Source organism: Cotesia glomerata, linkage group LG7, assembly GCF_020080835.1.
Source record: "Cotesia glomerata isolate CgM1 linkage group LG7, MPM_Cglom_v2.3, whole genome shotgun sequence".
Lineage (NCBI taxonomy): Eukaryota > Metazoa > Arthropoda > Insecta > Hymenoptera > Braconidae > Cotesia > Cotesia glomerata.
In genome coordinates this window covers 24,250,661-24,274,711 of record NC_058164.1, presented here as the reverse complement: position 1 = coordinate 24,274,711, position 24,051 = coordinate 24,250,661, and the positions used below count along the sequence as shown (strand labels likewise).

Genomic DNA, 24,051 nt, shown 5'->3' with positions numbered 1-24,051 from the left:
CTCATTTCCAAAAAATTTTAATACCCTTTGCATCTAAATAGGAAAATATTGACCGTCTATAAGATACTTTTGACAGTTATTGTACTTTTCTAAGCAAGCTTGAAAAGAATTTTCGAATATACACAAAAGAATGTTGGATAGTTCCAGATCAATGATTTTCACTGAAACCTGACTTTTTTTTGAAAAGGTATTTAACTTTCATTAAATGGTCCAGTTAACAACAAGAATTACAAAATAGCTTTTCTATTTGAACAACACCCTCATTTTAAAGTCGTCAATTCAATCAAAACAACTTATTACAATAATTTTGTTATTTAACCTTATATAATTGACCTTATAAGATCAGATAGGGCCATATTAAGTCAGATATTAGCATATTGGTCGATATCTGGCCTGATATGTCCATATATGATCATATTAAAAAATATGATATCCACATTTGCCTTGATAAGATCATATATGATTTTTAATATGACCTTATATCAAATAATAACAAAATTGATCCAGATATGCTCATATCTGGTCATATCTGGTTTGATATGTTCCAAGATGCTTACTTATACTTACTTTTCGATAAGGTCTAATATTAAATCTCATACGAAAATTGATCATATAAGATCAAATATGGCCATATTATGTCAGATATTAACATATCAGTCCATATCTGGCTTTATATGTTAATATATGACTTTATAAGTTTATATTAGGTTTGATACCATCGTATACATCCATATATGATCTTTGATAAGTTTTGACATCAAACTTAATATGAAAAGTGGCCATTTCTGGCCATATGTCAATATATATGAACATATCTAGCTTTATATGGCTTGATATGCTCATATATGACTTTACATGTCTATTTCAAGTTTAATACTGCCGTATACATCCATATATGATCTTTGATAAGATTTTACATCAAACTTGACCTCAAAAGTGGCCATATCTGAACTTATCTGACTTATATACTTCAATATGTTAATAAAGGCTTAAAATAAGGCTTTAATATGTCTCATAAGGCTTAATAGAGTTTTATTCGACTGTATAAAACTTTTTTAGAATAATTAGTACTAAAAAAATCCAACAGGTGGCGCATGATCGTTAAATCTTCCCACTAGAGGAGAATTAAGTTAGCAGTATATAAGGCCTATTATAAAGATCATATTTTTGACTCTTTTAAGAAGTTTATCTGTTATTGATATTTTCAATTTACTAAGCCTATTTTTGTGTAATATTACATAATTATTGACGTAAAAATTTTCTAAAAAATTAATAGAGTTTCATGTATCTGCATAAAACTTTTTTGGAATAATTAGTAGTAAAAAAAAACCAACAGGTGGCGCATGGTCGTTAAATCTTCTCACTAGAGGAGAGTTAAGTTTAAAGTATATAAGGCCTATTATAAAAAATCATATTTTTGACTCTTTTAAGAAGTTTAGCTGTCATTGATGTTTAGTTCAATTAACTAAGCCTTTTTTGTGTAATATTACATAATTATTAACGTAAAAATTTTTTTAAAAATTATGATTGAAAAATTGATTTTTTATATCGACGTTATAATTAGCAAATTGTCTAACTCCATTTTAGAGAATCTTCCATTTCTACGAAAAAACAATTAGTTTAAAATTTATGATCACTTTAAAAAACCATTTAATATCTAATAGAGGTATAATGTTTTGGTTTAGATTATTTAAATTATTTATAAATTGACTATTACTACATAAAAATGTTAAAAAATCACCCTCTAAAAAATAAGGAGTTAGACCAATTGCTAATTAGACCGTCGATATAGTCATTTTTCATTGATTAGTACGAAATTATTAACTAAAATTGATTATTATAAAATTGTAGCAAGATCCGGCTAAAGTTACCCTAGCTGGGATTCGAACCCTAGACCGTCTCAACGTAAGATCGCGACACTGAAACAAAGATAAGGTAACTGGATCAGCAAATTGAATTGGGGATTGGTGATTGATAATTGGTGATGATGATGATGATCAGGGATGAATAGATCGAGACTGTTGTGTTTATCAGGATAATGATTATCCGAGTGAGGGAAGAAGAAGGTGAGGGACGTTAATATACCTCGAGGGAGATCCATCGACAAAAAGTTGAGTAACGACGCATTTGGAATTTAAGCCGATGAGTAAGATGGACTGACGTATATACTTCAGGGCCGCGATCCTCTTCTGGAGAGACACGAGCGTGGTATTTCAAAGTGAAAATAACAAAAATAAAATAACAATAATAATAATAAATAAAAATACAAAATGAGTTAAATAAATACGTACACAAAGAAATAAAATAAACGAGAAGATAAAGATAAAGAAGTGAAGATGAAGAAAGATCGCGAGAGCTAATGAACTCGAGTGATGCTGGTGCGTAAGGAGCCCATGCTAACACATAACATCCATTGGTTGATTCTCAGTGTAAGTGTAAGTGGAGAGACTGAGACGCCGGATAAATAAAATACTACAGCGTCCTTTAAAATTGGAATAATAATGTTCTTTCATCCTACAACACACACACAAACTTTAAATGACTCGACATATTTTCAATATTGTGGGAACAAAAATATTATCCGTACGTCTTTACTCTTTTATATTAATGTAGATTTCTATCGACAGAATTGGTCTTTGTCTCGTCGATGATTTCTGTCTTTTGTACGTCAACTAATGCCAAGAAGGCTAAGACCCGAAGAATGAAAGGAAGAAACAAGCTGAATAAGGAGGAAAAATATGTAATCGTCGATTCGAATCGTTTGCTGTTCGATAGGCCGACAATTTTTTAATTAATAACAAGGAGGTGCTTTGCTTTATTTTTACTCTTCTTACTTATTTTATCACCGAAGAAGCTAAGGAGGAAAAGGGGGGGTTAAGGTTGCTCGATCAGGATCGAGGTATTGAGCATCGTCATCCTCTGGCATTAGATTGAGCTTGATTACGAGTAATTATTCCACGGCTCGAACTTATCGTCTATTGTCGATCCACGATCGTTGCCCTCGATCCCGGACATTTACATGCTTTTACGATATTTTTATTACGAGGTATAAATATTTAGATCTTAGGGAAGAGCAAGCGGATTTGGTTGTAATTAATCGATAGAGGAAGAGATTGAGGATTTGAAATTGACGTTTTTCAATGTCAATGCAATTTTTTAGGTTGAAGAAATCGAGGGATTTTGATCCAGTTGGAGGTATTTGATCCAGATTTTTGAGCATTAGAAGCTTGCTAAGTTTGAAATTAATCGGACAAGTAGTTTGGGCGCCGTTGCAGGAAAATAATGTTCAAAAAGGGCTTGTTGAAGAAATTAGGTTGAATTTTAACTGCTAGGGTTTGATTTTTGGGTATAAGTACTAATTTATTAGAAATATTGAAGAAAAATAGAAGTTTGTGATAAAGAATAGAAGAAAAAGTGTTGAAATTTGGGGTTTTGGAAATTTTTTGTTAATTATGGTAAGTTTTGAACAATTTTGAACCAATTTGTAGAATTTTGTAGAACTCTTCAATCTTTAGAAGCTTGTAAGTTTTGAAATCAATCGGAAAAGTAGTTTGGGCGCCATTGCAAAAAAAATAAAGATTAAAAAAAGGGCTCGTTGATGAAAGTAGATCAAATTTTGATTACTAGGGTTTGATTTTTGAGTATAAGTATCAATTCTTAGAAATATTGAAGAAAAATAGAAGTTTGTGATAAAGAATAGAAGAAAAAGTGTTGAAATTTGGGGTTTTGGAAATTTTTTGTTAATTATGGTAAGTTTTGAACAATTTTGAACCAATTTGTAGAATTTTGTAGAACTCTTCAATCTTTAGAAGCTTGTAAGTTTTGAAATCAATCGGAAAAGTAGTTTGGGCGCCATTGCAAAAAAATAATAGATTAGAAGAAGGCTGGGTGGTGAAAGAGGGTCATATTTTGATTACTAGGGTTTGATTTTTGAGTATAAGTATCAATTCTTAGAAATATTGAAGAAAAATAGAAGTTTGTGATAAAGAATAGAAGAAAAAGTGTTGAAATTTGGGGTTTTGGAAATTTTTTGATAATAATGGTAAGTTTTGATCAATTTTGAACTAGTTTGAGGTATTTTGGAGATCTTTTCAATCTTTAAGAGTTTGCAAGTTTTGAAATTAATGGAATGAGTAGTTTGGGCGCCATTGAAGGAAAATAATGTTCAAAAAGAGCTTGTTGAAGAAATTAGATCAAATTTTGACTGTTAAGGTTTGATTTTTTATTATAAGTACCAATTTTTAGAAATATTGAAGAAAAATAGAAGTTTGTGATAAAGTATAGAAGAAAAAGTGTTGAAATTTTGGATGTTGAACATTTTTTTTCTAACAATGTTGTTTTGGCCAAATTTGTGATATTTTATAGAATTTTATAATCTTTACAAGCTTTTAAGCTTTTAAATTAATCGGATGAGTAGTTTGAGCATCATTTTATAAAAAAACAATATTTTGAAAGTGAGTAAATAATGAAAGTGAATAAAAATTTTGACCAACAGAGTTAAATTTTGAATTACTTGTATAAAAATTGATTTTTTGATAGAAAAAATGAAGTTGTCATAAAAAATTGGAAACCCTTGAAAATATCTATTAAATTTGATCTCGCTTAGGATATTTGATGCTGCTCTATAATTTTTATAAACTTGTAAATTTTGAAATTAATTAGACTAGTAGTTTTGACGTCATTTTCAAAAGATACTCAGAAAGGACTTATTAAAAACAGTGGATCAAAATTTAAACCCAGAAAGTCATTATTTTTCACAAAAAAGAGAAAATATGCAATAAAAAATTGTAATAATTGAAAAAAAAAATTAAAAATGGAGGTTTTCCAAGTTTTGATGTTGACTTTTGAACAAATTGACCGATTTTGATTCGGTTTGCGACATTTAACATAACTTTTCTATTTTTAGAACCCTGTAAATTTTTGAATCAATCAAACTCGTTATTTTTTACATCATTTAAAAAAAATTATTTTCCAAAAAATGCTGATTTATAAAAGTGACTCAAATTTTGACTTAATAGGATGAAATTTCTATTCATTAGCATGAATTTTTTTGCATTTCAATTTTTTAGATACAATAGAAGCAAAACTATATATTAGGATGTGCCAAAATTTAATTTCCATGAGGAACCTTTTAAAATTGGAATTTTGAGTTCTGCTTTCAACAGGAGCTGTGTTTAGGCATTTTCTGAGATATTTTGGTGTGCCACGATTTATTTAATATTCACAGAAATTTTTTAACAGGATCTTCGTTTGGCAAAATTTTAAAATTTTGAAATGCTTAAATAAAGCTCTTGTTAAAAAATTTTTTAAATATCAAATAAATCTTAACACACCAAAATATCTCAGAAAATGTGTAAACACAGCTCGTGTTAAAAGCGGAGCTCAAAATTCCAATTTTAAAAGGTTCCTCATGGAAATTGAATTTTGGCACACTCTACTATAAGGTAGAAGTACCGTTTGTGGCCACTGTACCGCTTATGTCCATTTATTGTTCAAATAAACGATAGAAATAAATTTATATGAATAAATCATTACAAATTCAATTTGTTTTAATGAAAGCTTTTTAAAACTCAACAAATATATGGTTATATTATGATTTTTTATAAATTAATTTAAATGTTAACTGGCCAAAAACGGTGCTAAGATGGCCAAAAATGGTACTTCTACCCTACATGAGTTGAGTTTCAAAGGGGTATCTTTCCATTTTTGATTAATTGAGACAAAAAACTGTTTATCTTCAATTATAAATATTTTTATTGAACTTTTTTAATTTAGCTATAAAGTGTTATCGGTTCTGAAGTTATAATTCGATTTTCATTTAGAAATCTTTATAATTCTCAAAGTAATTAATATTTAAAAGTTCAAAAAACTGCTCTTTTAAAATACAAAAAGATACCCTTTTGAAAATTAGCTCCTCATATAGTAAGTAAAATCAAGGATTTTTTAAATAAAAAAAACTCAAAAAAAGCTATATAATTGTAGCATTGTCTAAAGATAATTCCTGGTAGATAATATTTATTTAATTGTCATTTGTTCAAAAACCTCCCTCACGTAGGACGTATGATGCTCCTTGTTTTCGTCCAGGTGTATCCTAAGGCGACACTATAAATAACGAATGCCTTTTCCACGCCTCCGAAATACTGGTGATTAGCCATGAAATATCGATTTTAGTGTACCAAAGAAATTGCTGCAGTATACAATATACAATATACAATATACCATGCACAAGATCCATATGTGAAGGTAAGAGTAAGAGTAAGCGTATGTATGTATATCTGTGCAAGCGTGTAGATGGAAAGCCAGACCAGGTTTAAGATTAAAAGTAATAAAACAATCGGTTTTTTACGGCTGGCCTCGCCCGGGGTGAAGGAGCTTCAAAAAATTCATAAAAAATACAAACCTCGCTTATTCCATTTGAAGTTTTTAAATTTATGCTAAATCTAAAAAAAAAAAATTTTTTCTGCAAAGCTGAGAGGTTTCTACAAATGATGCTTGTTTTTGCTTGACTGGAGTTTTACATGAAACCGCAAAACCCATAATAATCCCAATAACAATAACTGCAACAAGCGATAATTCAACAAAAAGACTACTCTCGTTTGGGCGAAGCTAAATCGGTTTCCTACCACCGCTTTTTTCGTAACTCGCCAGCTGTAAGGTTTTAAATGGCTCTTACTTTAATATTATTTCGGTTAATTGATCATTTTTAAGGAAATGATTATTTTATTAGTAGATTATAAGAAAAAAAATAATGGAATTATTATTGGACATATCAATGGAAAATGATTAGTTTTATAGGTTTTATGTTATAAAAAAACTAGATTTTAATAAGATTGAATGTTTAATTAATTTTGTTTGATTTAATTTATTTTTTTCAGTTGTTTCACTTGAAAATATTTATAGAATAATAGCTAATAGTAAAAAAAAATTTCGGATGTCATTAAAGTACATTTTTACAAATAATATTTAACTAATTGGATAAAATTAAATTATAATGATAATTGTATAAAAGTGTTGTTAGAATGAACTGTAATTAAGCAACAGCTGATCACCAAAATGTGTAATTTTTTATACAGCTGATAAGTCTGAGAGCGATTGCAGCGCCGCCTCAAAGGAAGGTGGATAATACCAACACTTGGAGAAATTTTTACTAAAAAGTCCGGTTAATTTTTTAGTAGTTCAGTAAAAACATTTTATTACTGTAATTTTTAATATTAAATTCATAATTATTAATCTTAATTTTTCGTTTATTATTTTTGTCCTTAATACTACCTTAAAAATTAATGGTACTTACATTTTGTACATTGTATTGTAAACAATAATTTTAAAAGAATCCTTCGAAAATGAAACTTTGGTCACTCGTGTTTTGGCACATACATTCTGCTCGTTGCGCCGACAGCTCCACTCATTTAGATAATTAAATGTATTTTATATTCTTATTGAATTAAAATTTCTTTTGCTACGTGAAAATTTTTATTAAAAATTGCTATTTTATTACAATAAAAATTTCCAACTAAGGTGACTTAGTAGTTCAGTAAAAACATTTTATTACTGTAATTTTTCATATTCAATTTATAATTATTAATCTTAATTTTTCATTTATTATGTTTGTCCTTAAAACTACCTTAAAAATCAATGGTACTTACATTTTGTACATTGTATTGTAAACAATTATTTTAAAAGAAACCTTGAGAAATAAAACTTTGGTCACTCGTTTTTTGGCACATACATTCTGCTCGTTGCGCTGACAGCTCCACTCATTTATATAATTAAATGTATTTTACATTCTTATTGACTAAAAATTTCTTCTGCTACTTGAAAATTTTTATTAAAAATTGCTATTTTATTACAATAAAAATTTCCAACTAAGGTAACTTAGTAGTTCAGTAAAAACATTTTATTACTGTAATTTTTAATATTAAATTCATAATTATTACTCTTAATTTTTCTTTTATTATTTTCATCCTTAAAACTACCTTAAAAATCAATGGTACTTACATTTTGTACATTGTATTGTAAACAATTATTTTAAAAGAAACCTTGAGAAATGAAACTTTGGTCACTCGTGTTTTGGCACACACATTCTGCTCGTTGCGCCGACAGCTCCACTCATTTATATAATTAAATGTATTTTACATTCTTATTGACTAAAAATTTCTTCTGCTACTTGAAAATTTTTATTAAAATTGCTATTTTATTACAATAAAAATTTCCAACTAAGGTGAATTAGTAGTTCAGTAAAACATTTTATTACTGTAATTTTTAATATTAAATTCATAATTATTACTCTTAATTTTCTTTTATTATTTTCATCCTTAAAACTACCTTAAAAATCAATGATACTTACATTTTGTACATTGTATTGTAAACAATTATTTTAAAAGAAACCTTGAGAAATGAAACTTTGGTCACTCGTGTTTTGGCACATACATTCTGCTCGTTGCGCCGACAGCTCCACTCATTTAGATAATTAAATGTATTTTATATTCTTATTGACTTAAAATTTCTTTTGCTACGTGAAAATTTTCATTAAAATTGCTATTTTATTACAATAAAAATTTCCAACTAAGGTGATTTAGTAGTTCAGTAAAAACATTTTATTACTGTAATTTTTCATATTCAATTTATAATTATTAATCTTAATTTTTCATTTATTATGTTTGTCCTTAAAACTACCTTAAAAATCAATGGTACTTACATTTTGTACATTGTATTGTAAACAATTATTTTAAAAGAAACCTTGAGAAATAAAACTTTGGTCACTCGTTTTTTGGCACATACATTCTGCTCGTTGCGCTGACAGCTCCACTCATTTATATAATTAAATGTATTTTACATTCTTATTGACTAAAAATTTCTTCTGCTACTTGAAAATTTTTATTAAAAATTGCTATTTTATTACAATAAAAATTTCCAACTAAGGTAACTTAGTAGTTCAGTAAAACATTTTATTACTGTAATTTTTAATATTAAATTCATAATTATTACTCTTAATTTTTCTTTTATTATTTTCATCCTTAAAACTACCTTAAAAATCAATGGTACTTACATTTTGTACATTGTATTGTAAACAATTATTTTAAAAGAAACCTTGAGAAATGAAACTTTGGTCACTCGTGTTTTGGCACACACATTCTGCTCGTTGCGCCGACAGCTCCACTCATTTATATAATTAAATGTATTTTACATTCTTATTGACTAAAAATTTCTTCTGCTACTTGAAAATTTTTATTAAAAATTGCTATTTTATTACAATAAAAATTTCCAACTAAGGTGAATTAGTAGTTCAGTAAAAACATTTTATTACTGTAATTTTTAATATTAAATTCATAATTATTACTCTTAATTTTTCTTTTATTATTTTCATCCTTAAAACTACCTTAAAAATCAATGATACTTACATTTTGTACATTGTATTGTAAACAATTATTTTAAAAGAAACCTTGAGAAATGAAACTTTGGTCACTCGTGTTTTGGCACATACATTCTGCTCGTTGCGCCGACAGCTCCACTCATTTAGATAATTAAATGTATTTTATATTCTTATTGACTTAAAATTTCTTTTGCTACGTGAAAATTTTCATTAAAAATTGCTATTTTATTACAATAAAAATTTCCAACTAAGGTGATTTAGTAGTTCAGTAAAAACATTTTATTACTGTAATTTTTCATATTCAATTTATAATTATTAATCTTAATTTTTCATTTATTATGTTTGTCCTTAAAACTACCTTAAAAATCAATGGTACTTACATTTTGTACATTGTATTGTAAACAATTATTTTAAAAGAAACCTTGAGAAATAAAACTTTGGTCACTCGTTTTTTTGGCACATACATTCTGCTCGTTGCGCTGACAGCTCCACTCATTTATATAATTAAATGTATTTTACATTCTTATTGACTAAAAATTTCTTCTGCTACTTGAAAATTTTTATTAAAAATTGCTATTTTATTACAATAAAAATTTCCAACTAAGGTAACTTAGTAGTTCAGTAAAAACATTTTATTACTGTAATTTTTAATATTAAATTCATAATTATTACTCTTAATTTTTCTTTTATTATTTTCATCCTTAAAACTACCTTAAAAATCAATGGTACTTACATTTTGTACATTGTATTGTAAACAATTATTTTAAAAGAAACCTTGAGAAATGAAACTTTGGTCACTCGTGTTTTGGCACACACATTCTGCTCGTTGCGCCGACAGCTCCACTCATTTATATAATTAAATGTATTTTACATTCTTATTGACTAAAAATTTCTTCTGCTACTTGAAAATTTTTATTAAAAATTGCTATTTTATTACAATAAAAATTTCCAACTAAGGTGAATTAGTAGTTCAGTAAAAACATTTTATTACTGTAATTTTTAATATTAAATTCATAATTATTACTCTTAATTTTTCTTTTATTATTTTCATCCTTAAAACTACCTTAAAAATCAATGATACTTACATTTTGTACATTGTATTGTAAACAATTATTTTAAAAGAAACCTTGAGAAATGAAACTTTGGTCACTCGTGTTTTGGCACATACATTCTGCTCGTTGCGCCGACAGCTCCACTCATTTAGATAATTAAATGTATTTTATATTCTTATTGACTTAAAATTTCTTTTGCTACGTGAAAATTTTCATTAAAAATTGCTATTTTATTACAATAAAAATTTCCAACTAAGGTGATTTAGTAGTTCAGTAAAAACATTTTATTACTGTAATTTTTCATATTCAATTTATAATTATTAATCTTAATTTTTCATTTATTATGTTTGTCCTTAAAACTACCTTAAAAATCAATGGTACTTACATTTTGTACATTGTATTGTAAACAATTATTTTAAAAGAAACCTTGAGAAATAAAACTTTGGTCACTCGTTTTTTTGGCACATACATTCTGCTCGTTGCGCTGACAGCTCCACTCATTTATATAATTAAATGTATTTTACATTCTTATTGACTAAAAATTTCTTCTGCTACTTGAAAATTTTTATTAAAAATTGCTATTTTATTACAATAAAAATTTCCAACTAAGGTAACTTAGTAGTTCAGTAAAAACATTTTATTACTGTAATTTTTAATATTAAATTCATAATTATTACTCTTAATTTTTCTTTTATTATTTTCATCCTTAAAACTACCTTAAAAATCAATGGTACTTACATTTTGTACATTGTATTGTAAACAATTATTTTAAAAGAAACCTTGAGAAATGAAACTTTGGTCACTCGTGTTTTGGCACACACATTCTGCTGCTCGTTGCGCCGACAGCTCCACTCATTTATATAATTAAATGTATTTTACATTCTTATTGACTAAAAATTTCTTCTGCTACTTGAAAATTTTTATTAAAAATTGCTATTTTATTACAATAAAAATTTCCAACTAAGGTGAATTAGTAGTTCAGTAAAAACATTTTATTACTGTAATTTTTAATATTAAATTCATAATTATTACTCTTAATTTTTCTTTTATTATTTTCATCCTTAAAACTACCTTAAAAATCAATGATACTTACATTTTGTACATTGTATTGTAAACAATTATTTTAAAAGAAACCTTGAGAAATGAAACTTTGGTCACTCGTGTTTTGGCACATACATTCTGCTCGTTGCGCCGACAGCTCCACTCATTTAGATAATTAAATGTATTTTATATTCTTATTGACTTAAAATTTCTTTTGCTACGTGAAAATTTTCATTAAAAATTGCTATTTTATTACAATAAAAATTTCCAACTAAGGTGATTTAGTAGTTCAGTAAAATCATTTTATTACTGTAATTTTTCATATTCAATTCATAATTATTAATCTTAATTATCCGTTTATTATTTTTATCCTTACTACCTTAAATATTAATACTATATTTTTTACATTGTAGTAAAAAATTATTAAAAAACTTAAGAATTAAATTTCCTACTGTCATTTTTACGGAAATTTTCTTCGAAAATTTCCTTTTTAATTAATTTTAACAAACTAAGAATCACAATTTTTCCTCTTTACAATTAATTTTCCCTAATTATTTTTTTTCCAAAAATTAACTTTTTACAATCATAAAAATTTATTTTTTAAATTTATTAATTTTCTATAAAATCAAATGATATATTTTTAGTTAAAAATTTTTTTTTTTTTAATTTATAAATTTTTTATTAGATGAATTAATATTTTTTTTAATAAAAAAAAATTTTTTTTTAATGGGCATTAAAAAATTATTAAAATTGACTCCTTAGACTTGTCTAGCCCAAAAATTTTGACCCAAAAAATTGAAACATTAAAAAAATCAGCAAACACAAAGCGTAATAATAAACTTAGAAAGAGAAAAGAGGCACGTTGACCATTGGATAAAATTTAAAAAAGAAGGGAATGATATAATGAAAAGAGCTGGAGCGAGAGGGGGGAGTCTCGGGAGCCGGTAGTGGGAGCGAGAGGGCGCTAGTTCTTATTGGTCGGCTTGCTATGGAATATAAGGTTTTATTTTCGAAATTTATGATTGTCAATAAATTTTAAAAGCGTTTCGTCTGGAGCCCTAAGGGCTGCCAGGGTTCGCCAAAATGAAAGAGTTTTACTCACTTGCACTCTCTCTCTGGCCAAACAGAGAAAATACGTCGGCATATGAGAAAAAGAACCTCCAAAGAAAGAGAGAGAGAGAAAAAGGCCGCGAATGAGAATGAGAAATAAGAATTCGCGTACGTTTATTAGTGTGGCGAAAAAAAAGGGCTTTTAAAATGAAAAATAACAAATAAAAAAACATTTATAAGTCTGTCTTTATTTCTTTTCTTAAACGCTTACCTTTCTTACTGTTGTATTATTCTCCGATTCTCTCATATTCCACGTATGCACTTTTGTAATATGAATGTGGGTCGATAACATAACATAACATATGTGTAAGAGTAGAGCCTCAGTTTATATTTTTTTTGGTCATTTTTTGACTTATACTTTAAAAACCACCGAAAGAACTTCGGCTAATTATGTTCGATCCTTTCGAGCACAATCCCATGGATTTTTATTACCATTTTCATATTTCGGGTTTAAATTGTTTTTTACTAAAAAAATAAATAAAAAAATTTCTCAATTTTACGGGCCTTTTTTTGGACAAAATTAATTAAAATTACAAACTGAGTTAAACTAATTCAAAACTCGTTTTTTAATAAAATATATTTAAGGATTTAGTCTAGTATTCAACACCATTATAATATACAGATTTTTTTCGGAAAAAATACGGGATCATTAATCAATGTCTATCTATAAGTCTGTCTTTCCATAAAACTTCTCTCATATTTGACATTTATATATGTATTTTTTATTTTATCATTATAAATAAAAATTCTTTAACATATACACAAGAATTTCTTTCATGTCAATTCATTTTACGTTAATCGGCTGTGTGTCTTTATCTTGATTCGGCGGTCTTATTTTATTTCTATAAAAAATTAATTTTGATTCAAGAAAAAAAAATTCTTGAATAAATGAAAAAATTTCAAAGAGTTTTTTTTTATTAATTATTAGGCTAGATTGAATTTACAACTTTTCAGGAAGTTTTAAAATTTTGACTACTTCGCGTGGATCTCCGTAAAATATTGCGGGAAAAAAATTAATTTTGATTAAAGAAAAAAATTCTTGAACAAATAAAATAATTTCAAAGAGTTTTGTCATCTTGGATCGAGTAAGAAAATTCTTAAATTAATTAGGATTGAGAAAAAAAAATTTGTGAATAGAACGCCGGTTGATAGTATAATTTATACGGTGATGTAAGATAGATTTAAGTGTGTAGCTGAGTGGAGGGGGCTGGTGAGGAGGTTGGCGCAACGAGCAGAATGTGTGTGCCAAAACACGAGCGCAGAAAAACCTACTTAGTTCGTACATTGGAAAAATTGGGAGAAAATTCGGAGTGAATTTGGAGTTTTTTTCAGCGGAGTTAATCTCGATTTTAATCCCAAAAACATCCGGAGTTTTTACACTAAAATTAATTTTTATTTGCTGAAACAAGTTTTAAATGCTAAATTACTGACAAATACTTCAAACAATTTATTTCAAGTTTAACTTTGTAAATATTAATAATATTTTTTAAAAATTAGACTTTGGAACATTGAACCAAGTTTTCATAAAGATTATTTTGTTTTTAAGTCTTGTTGATAAATCCTGACGTAGAAAGTTTTAAATAATAAATTATTAACAGTACTACATTTAATTAAATAAAATTAACTAGCAACCTTGCAGTCACTATGTGACTGCCGTGAGTTGTGAACTATAAATAAATAAAATTTTGCTTTATTAAATAATGAATTTTGTTGAAATGCACTGTATTTTCTTAAATATTGACGTTTTTAAAGATATAAGCTTATCCCGATGTTACACTCATCAAGAGCTTTCATTTGAATACCCACATGCATTTATATATATATATATTTATAAATATATGAAAAATTGATATGGGTACTCAAATAAAAGGACTCGATGAGTGTAATGTCGAAGTGAGCTTATATCTTCAAAAATGTCAATAGTTTACAAGATATTTATTGAAATGCCCTGTACTTCCTTAAATATTGACATTTTTTAAGATATAAGCTCATTCCGATGTTACACTCATTAGGAGCTTTTATTTAAGTACCCACATGCTTTTTTATATATTTTTCATATATACATATATATAATATATATAAATATATAAAATATATGAAAAATTGATGTGGGTACTCAAATGAAAGGTCTCGATGAGTATAATAACAAGATGAGCTTATATCTTTAAAAATGTCAATATTTCACCAGATATTTGTTAAAATGCCGTGTACTTTCTTAAATATTAACGTTTTCAATGATATAAATAAGCTCATTCCGATGTTAAACTCATCAAGAGCTTTCATTAGAGTACCCACTTGCATTTTTGATATATTTTCCATATATACATATATATGATATATATAAATACATAAAATATATGAAAAATTGATGTGGGTATTCAAATGAAAGGTCTCGATGAGTATAATTACAAGACGAGCTTATATCTTTAAAAATGTCAATAGTTCACAAGATACAAGGTCATTTTTTAGTTATGTATCAAAAAATGATACAATGAAAAATGTTTATTACAAATTTATAAATCTCATCTTATCAATTAAAATAAAATGCGATAATTATCGACTATTTTTTAATATTTTATTTCCAACGAAAAATCGTGATACGAAGACGAAGAAAAAAATTAAAGACGATTGTGGTTAACAGAAACAAAGTGATATGCTCTTGATTTTGAATGTTCTCGTCGTTGTTCTCCACGTACTTATTTATTATTTACCATTGTCATTATTATTTCCTACAGATATACATATATATATATATATATATATATATATATATATATATATATATATATATATATATACAATGTATAATACATTTAAAAAGTATGTATATCTACTGGCGAATTCACAAAGTCTCAAGTTACACGTGTTGCTTGTGGTCGACCGATGATCCCTGCGAAATTCAAACCGTTACTAAGATCACATCAAAACATATCAGTAGAGAAGTTGATCAAAGTAATCACCTCATTAATCACAGTCTTTAATTTCACGTGAAAGTTTACATTTTTTATCTTTATTATCGACTTTTTTTTTTATTCCACTAAATAATTATTTATTTCAAAGTGATAATTATAGACTCGATAATTGAAATAATTAAATAATTCCTATAATTATTAATAAATTCTTTTGAAATTAGTCAACAATTTTATTTCTCAAGCCCCTTAACCCGCTTTTCGATAACAAAAAAAAACCAAGTTCTATTGAATCATTTAACCTCAATAAACAGCCCGCAGTTTCAAATTAAATTTATTATAATAAATAATTCCAAAAAATTTATATTTATCACAATAATAATTCCCACATATTTTTCTTAATAAAATTTATCTTCAATTCTTCTCTCTGTTATATTATCTAAAAAGGAAATATTAAATGTCGGATCAATCAAATATTATTATAATTATTTCACTAATTCTGTAGGCGTAAATAAATCATGATCTATTTAATTATTTTTTATTCGTCGTAATTTTAGTCAACGATGAGTAATCTTAATAGTTAGACAAATATTTTCGAGTTTTTTAAACGCAAACAATAATATAATTAAACTATTGATATTGATGTTTTGTGTTTTAGGTATCCAGGTGTTGGTATCGGGTTCGGACGATATTATGCTATGACAATTGTTTGTTCTCAATCACTCATCGTGTTTTCGGAAACATTTGATACTATGTTTCTTGATAACAATATAAGTGTTTGTGCAATTTTGTTTAGAAAGAAAATTAAGAATCCCGGAAAAAATAGACCGGAAAAAATTTTAAAGTCATGAAAAGTTATTCATATTATTTCAGATTTATTATTATTTTTATTTTATAATAATTTTAATGAAATAATAAGAATTTTTCAAATTTTTTTCGGGCCTATTTTTTCCGATTATCGAAAATTAAGTAGCATTTTATCAAAAAATTGTATATATATGTCCGTTTACACGGAAAAAACAAGATGACACTGGATATTATCTCAGATTATACTCAGTGATATCTGGGGCGAAAAAAAATTTCAGATAGTAGCTAGAAAAATCCAGATTATCCTGCGTGATATCTGGATTATACTCATGGAAATCTGGATTATACTAGCTACTATCTGGAATTTTTTTTCACTTAGCATAATCTGGTATGATATCCAGTGTCATCTTGTTCTTCCCGTATATCACCAATAAAAAATTTTATGTGTCTATATTTGGCTTAATATGGCATGAGATGGGAATTTGCCATATCAGGTCATATATGGCCATATAGAACCATATAAGAACATATCTGACTTGATATGGCCTAATATAGCCTGATATGTTCATATATGATTCTTAATATGTCCTTGATATGGTCTTATGGAAAAATTGACCATATAAGGTCAGATATAGCCATATAGAACCACATAAGAAGATGTCTGGCTTCATATGACCATATATGACTCCATATGACCATACCAGGCCTTATATAGCCTGATATGTTCATATATGATACATAATATGTTCTTGATATGGTCTGATAGGAAAATTTGACCATATTAGGCCAGATACAGCCATATAGAACCATATATGAACGTATATGGCTTAATATGGTTTAATATAGCCTGATATGTTCATATATGATACATAATATGTTCTTGATATGGTCTGATAGGAAAATTTGACCATATTAGGCCAGATACAGCCATATAGAACCATATATGAAGATATCTCGCTTGGTACGACCATATATAACTCCATATGTCCATATCAGGCCTAATATAGCCTGATATGTTCGCAAATAATTTATGTTAAGTCCTTGATATGATCTGATAGAAAAATTAACTATATTAGGACAGATATGGCCATATAAAACCATATAGGAAGATATCTGGCTTGATATGACCATATATGACTTCATATGCCCATATGAAGTTTGATATAGTCTGATATGTATGTATATAATTTATATTACGTCCCTAATATGATCTAATATAAAAATCAGCCATATTAGGTCATATCAGAATATTTCTGGCTTTATATGGCTTGATGTGATCATTCATGACTTGATATGCCGAGAAATGACTTGATATAGTCATACATGCCCGTATATAAATTTTTTTAAAAATTAGTTTTGAAAACTCCCGACAGGTGGCGCATGAGCGCTAAATCTTCTCGGAAGAGGAAAGTTAGGTTTGAGGTATTTAAGTCCTAACATAAAAATCATATTTTTGACTCTTATAAAGAGTTTATCCAAAAAAATATTTTTTTTACAGATATTTAAATAAAATTTAAAACGTTTGAATTATTTTTAAAATTTTTAATCAAATGAAATGGAATATATTTTCCTTAAAATTTAAAAAACATCAATAATTGGACCACTTCCCTCAATTTTGATGCAAAACACATTCATTATTAGAAACAGCGTTATAATTCAGGTCACATTGACATTTATTATTGGAACATATGGAATTTTTTGGACCACATCGTTCGTCACTCCAGCAAAACTCTCCTAAAAGTGGCAAACAGGCTGCATTGTTAACTAAAATGTGATTTTGTTTGCAAGCGCATCGTCCGTTTACGCAATTGTTGTGAGAAAGGTCACCACATTTCAGGTTGCTATTGCAAGATTTTCCTATTGAAGCTGAAGAAACTTACGAAAATAATTAATAGGTTCTGTCCAAAAAGAGCAACTTTAGACAGAGTCAAATGTACTTACATCTAACACATTCTTTCATGGAGTTCATTACAAAATTCTCTTTGCATTGACACTTATTATTAATGCAATCGGAATTTTGAGTATAACACTCTTGATCTTCATCGCAATAACCGTCGAGCAAAAGCACACATTTCGTTTTATTTAAAGATGGTCCATAATTTGGTAAACATCTGCATTTTCTGTAACTGCATATTGCGTTTTCTAGTGGCCCACATTCTGCCATAAATCGACAAGTGTCTCCGACAATTGCTTACAAAAAATAAAAAAAAAATATAATAATAGAGGCATTCCATGCGGAATGGAAAAAATTATTGAAAATTTCTCTAATTCATTTTAATTTAGTCCTAATTTATTATTAAAAGTCTATATTTTACTAATTAGTAAAAAAAATTTTTTTTCAATCAATAAGAAAATCGATTTTTCTCTCCTAGTAACTTTTTAGCCGTACTAAATTGTATCCGGGTCAAATGATGTTTTAATAATTTTAACAACAAATTCATTTTATGTTTGTTATTAACTAACATATTTATTATTATAGTTTTAAGAACAAATTTTTTTATGTTCGTTATTAATTAACACCTAAGTTTATCAAGATCGTGTTGTCAGCATGCTAAATCCTTTATTTGTGTTTCTTAATTAGTTTTTTTTTAATTATCCTAAATAATTTATAGTTAAATATATAAACAATAATTAAAGTTTTTTTTCATGCCTACTGGTCAAGTGACTAGTGAACCTTATTCAAGCCAAGCGATGGACATACCATCTGCACTATTGGTCGAGAGACATTCTCTCTTTGCATTAGTTCTATGGGGTCCATCGAACTTGAATACTAGTAAAGCTGGAAGTTTTGTGGTATCTGTTCGAGTTGTAAAGATGTTAAACAAATGAAAGAAAATGTAAGAAGATACATGCGAGAAAAGATAAAATTAGAAAAAATAAATCGGGTAGGTTACCAAGCCAGGAATCGAACCTGGATCTCCCTGATAACATGTCAGGAGCTCTACCAGTTAAGCTACCGGGCCCCTTCCACCATCCACCTTTCTCAGTCCATTCTTATACTCTCGATAGTGCACTATACAATAGTGCAGATGGAATGTCCATCGCTTGGCTTGAATAAGGTTCACTAGTCACTTGACCAGTAGGCATGGAAAAAAAAACTAATTTATATATACATAATGGGTCATGAAGAAAAAAAATAATTGTTAATTTATAATAGCGCCTCAATAATTACTACAATACCATCGTAGTACGTAGTTTGGGTGGGGAGAATATAAAGAAAGGAAAAGTAAGTAAAGTATCGAGAGTATAAGAATGGACTGAGAAAGGTAGATGGTGGAAGGGGCCCGGTAGCTTAACTGGTAGAGCTCCTGACATGTTATCTGGGAGATCCAGGTTCGATTCCTGGCTTGGTAACCTACCCCATTTATTTTTTCAAAGTTTATCTTTGCTCTCATGTAGTTTCTTTCATTTTCTTTCATTTGTTTAACATCTTTACAACTCGAGCAGATACCACAAAACTTCCAGCTTTACTAGTATTCAAGTTCGATGGACCCCATAGAACTAATGCAAAGAGAGAATGTCTCTCGACCAATAGTGCAGATGGAATGTCCATCGCTTGGCTTGAATAAGGTTCACTAGTCACTTGAACAGTAGGCGGGAAAAAAAAACTTTAATTTATATATACATAATGGGTCATGAAGAAAAAAAATAATAAACAATAATGTTTGTAAGGTTGAAATAATATAAAAGTCTTTTTAATAAACAACTTGATGTAGACATTTTATACTTGTCCCACCAGTCACAATAAAAACAAATTTTTTGAATTGTTTTTCCGTAAGTAATCAGTCTAATTCCTTATAATATTGAATGTTTGTAGGATAAATTTTGTATTGAGAGGGAAGTACTGACTATTTCTACAATGATGTCCGTACGTCTGTGTGTGTGTGTGTGTGTGTGTATGTGTGTGTGTGTGTGTGTGTGTGTGTGTGTGTGTGTGTGTGTGTGTGTGTGTGTAAACCTCTTATAACTTTTGAACGGCTTGACCGATTTGATCGCAGTTGGTGTCATTCGAAAGGTCTTTGCCAAACCTAGATCCCCTATAAGTTGGAACCAATTCGGACTAGTAGATTTCAAGAAATCGCAAAAAAAAGTTGTTTTTTTTTTCATTTTTTTTTAAATATCTCTGAATTGGCTGAACTGATCGACCTCAAATACTAATCAGCTCTTAACCTTAAAAACCCGCATCGATCGCCACCAAATTCGTCAGAATCGGTTGATGCGTTCGTGAGATGTCGTTGTCGAAAAATATCGAAAAAAGTGTTTTTTTTTGTAATAACTCCGAAATTTTTCATTGGATCAATTTTCTTGTTATTTAATAAAGAGTTATTTATAGAACTCAAAAAACTACATCGATTGCCGCTAATGGCATGCAAATCGGTTAATTCATTCAAAAGTTATATCAGTTTGAAAATTTAAAAAATCGTGTTTTATCGAACTTCGATAAGATTTTTGAGCTCGATGAGCTCAAAAGCATAAAATAGCTATCTCATTGAGCTCGGAAAGCTCAAAATAACACATAAACTGTGTTTTTGAGCGCGAAGAGCTCAAAAACATCATAAATGCAATTTTAAGCGCTTAGGAAATGAGCGGGAAGTTGTAGAGATGGCCTTAAGGGTCAACCATTTTCCTAATTTTTTTTTTAATTAAAAATTCATTTGTATTCATTTTTTAATTTAGTGATCGAACTGAAATTGGACTTTAAATATACCAAGGTAAAAGAGAAGAATTTTCCTTAATCCCACCAGTCACACTCAGTCAAATGATAATTACGTGAAACTTAAGAAGTAATGGAGGTTTTTGACAAAGAGATGTTGTTAATTAGTTATTCTTCTGTATTAAAAGATAAATTTTACTATAGTATCAGTCACACAATTATAGCTTATAATTGATGGAATTTCAGAGTCAAATGTCTTACCAGTCACTATGGAATGCCCCAATAATAATTAAAATAATAATAATAATAATACATACTTGCATTGAGACACGTATATATATTTTCATCTGTACTAATGTCTAAAACTTTGCATTCGTGTTTTTCGTCACAGCACGGTTTTTCTAACAGATAGTTGCACTAAAAATAATTTACACTAATATAAATTTAAATTTTTGACATTATTTCAAATGGATATTGATACATACATGACTTCCAATCAAACTACAATTATTAACTGGATAGTATTTACTTCCATCACTGTTAGTAATGGGATTTAGGCTAAAAGTATGCGATACAGAAAATAAAAAAATAAAAATAATGTTTAGAGACATTTAAAATAAATTTTATGTTATAGATTAATGTAATAAAAAAATATCGACGACTGACGACTTAAACTTTTCTATCTTATTTATATAGTCTACGACATTGTTTAAATAAATTAATTACTATTTTATTACTATCAGATTATTTTTGGATTTAATAGCATTGTTTTTTTCCTGTAATTTTGTTATTTGTGGATTGGTGCCTTAACTTATGAATTCAGTAGTGTTCAAATCCAAGTATTTGAAAATTGGAATTTTTTTTGGAAAATCAAAACTTTTTTCTGGACTGGGCCCATAACCTGTTTCATCAATCCCTTTTTTTCTGACAATTAACCCCTTGGATCCGTCCGTATTTATATTGTTGGCTAAAAAATATAAAAGCGGCATTCCATTCTAATTTAGTCCTAATTTATCATTTAAAGTCTATATTTTACTAATTTGTAAAGAAAATTTTTTTTAATCAATAAGAAAATCGATTTTTCTCCCCTGGTAACTTTTCAGCCGTACTAACTTGTATCCGGGTCAAATGATGTTTTAATAGTTTTAACAACAAATTCATTCCATGTTTGATATTAACTAACATAAGGTAAAAGCCCCAGTTATTGACGCTATAAGAGACAAAGTTATGATTTCATTTTTTTTAAGCAATCAAATATAAATATCGATGAATTTTGTTTGTGGTAATATCTTCAGTAATGTTTTAACTAATCAATTTCTTTTTTTAAAATGATAATCAGTGATATTTACTAATTAATTTTAAATAATCAAATATATGATCTGGATACACCAATTATTGACGGGTTAAAAAACTGATTGATCTAATTATTGACGTACCGTAACCCCAATTATTGACGCCCCTACTGCACATGCGTCGAATCATTTGGTTATATTGTTATTTATCAAAAACTTGATATAAAGTAATCAATATTATTAAAGTTAATTAATAATAATTTCTATGAATGAATAATTATTATGAAAAATATAACAATTTATTTAAAAACTTATTTAACACTAAAACACGCCGAGTTATTTGACAGTTAAAAGCCTTGAATATAATCGCGTATATAACGTAATTTATACTTAAAAAAAGGCGTCATAGCGCTGTCGACTGGCTGTCAATATGGGATTCACCATAAAATTATGAACTAGTTATTGACTCCCATTATTTAAATATTATAAAAGCATACAATTAATTTCGATTATTCAATTTTATAAATATTTCATATATTGTTAATTAAAAAAAATAGATCATATAATTACATGAAAAAATTAATTTAAACTCGGCAGTTAAAAAAAATGCTTTTCTAACCAAAGTTGTTAAGAAAATAGACGCTCGTAAGCTGATTTGATGAACTGGTGCTAACTTTATTTTTTTTTAATAATTAATATTTAATATTTTGAACTGAATGTGATTTTTTTCAATTTTTTTATTAATTAGAATTTAATAAAAATTTATTTGATCGTTATTCTTATTACAGATAATTTAATATATTTAAAAATAATTTAGGGTGTCAATATTTAGACCCCCGTCAATAATTGGGGCTTTTACCTTATTTATTATTATAGTTTTAAGAAAAAATTTTTTTATGCTCGTTATTAATTAACACCTAAGTTTTTCAAGATCGTGTTGTCAGCATGCTAAATCTTTTATTTGTGTTTTTTAATTAGTTTTTTTTTTTTAATTATCCTAAATAATTCATAGTTAAATATATAAACAATAATTTTTCTAAGGTTGAAATAATATAAAAGTCTTTTTAATAAACAACTTGATGTAGACATTTTGTACTTGTCCCACCAGTCACAAATGCCTGTCCCACCAGTCACAATAAAAACAATTTTTTTTAATTGTTTCTACGTAGGTAATCAGTCTAATTCTTCATAATATTGAATGTTTGTAAGAAAATTTTGTATTGAGAGAGAAGTATTTTTTAAAAGTTTAGTGGTCGAACTGAAATTGGACTTTAAGTATACCTTCGGTAAGAGAGAAGGATTTTTCTTAGTCCCACCAGTCACACTCAGTCAAATGATAATTATGAGAAACTTAGAAAGTAATGGAGGTTTTTGGACAAAGGGATGTTGTTAATTAGTTATTCTTCTATATTATAAGATTAATTTTACTATAGTATAAGTTTCAGTCACATAATTATATATAGGATGGAATTCCAGAGTCAAATGTCTCATCAGTCACCAAAATCCAAAAACTCAGCAAAAGTCCTTTGCAAAAAGGATCAAACCTTTTAGCATGTGTGGTCGAAATTTTTTAAAAAAAAGCGAGATCATTAAAGACCTCGTGATTTCTCATTCGTGATTTTATTCCGTGGTATACCGAATCGATCGATTCTTAGAACGTAATCGAATTCTCAAAACACCATCAACCGTGTGTACACATATATGGATGGATGTAAGTATGTAGCCTTATCCTTTACTTAAAGAATACAAAACATAAATAAAACGTTTATATTCCATTTCGTTCACTCATACCAGCTTTGGAATTGATGATATTCAT

At 27.7% G+C, this 24,051-nt stretch overlaps 1 long non-coding RNA gene across 1 annotated transcript; it reads right to left on the bottom strand.

The window, feature by feature from the left end:
* Positions 1-21,265: 21,265 nt before the first annotated feature.
* On the bottom strand, positions 21,266-21,499 carry LOC123269939. Its single transcript, XR_006510500.1, has 2 exons — positions 21,429-21,499; positions 21,266-21,360 (listed from the first exon to the last, which is right to left on the bottom strand). It is a non-coding gene; the product is annotated as an uncharacterized LOC123269939 (long non-coding RNA).
* Positions 21,500-24,051: the final 2,552 nt, after the last annotated feature.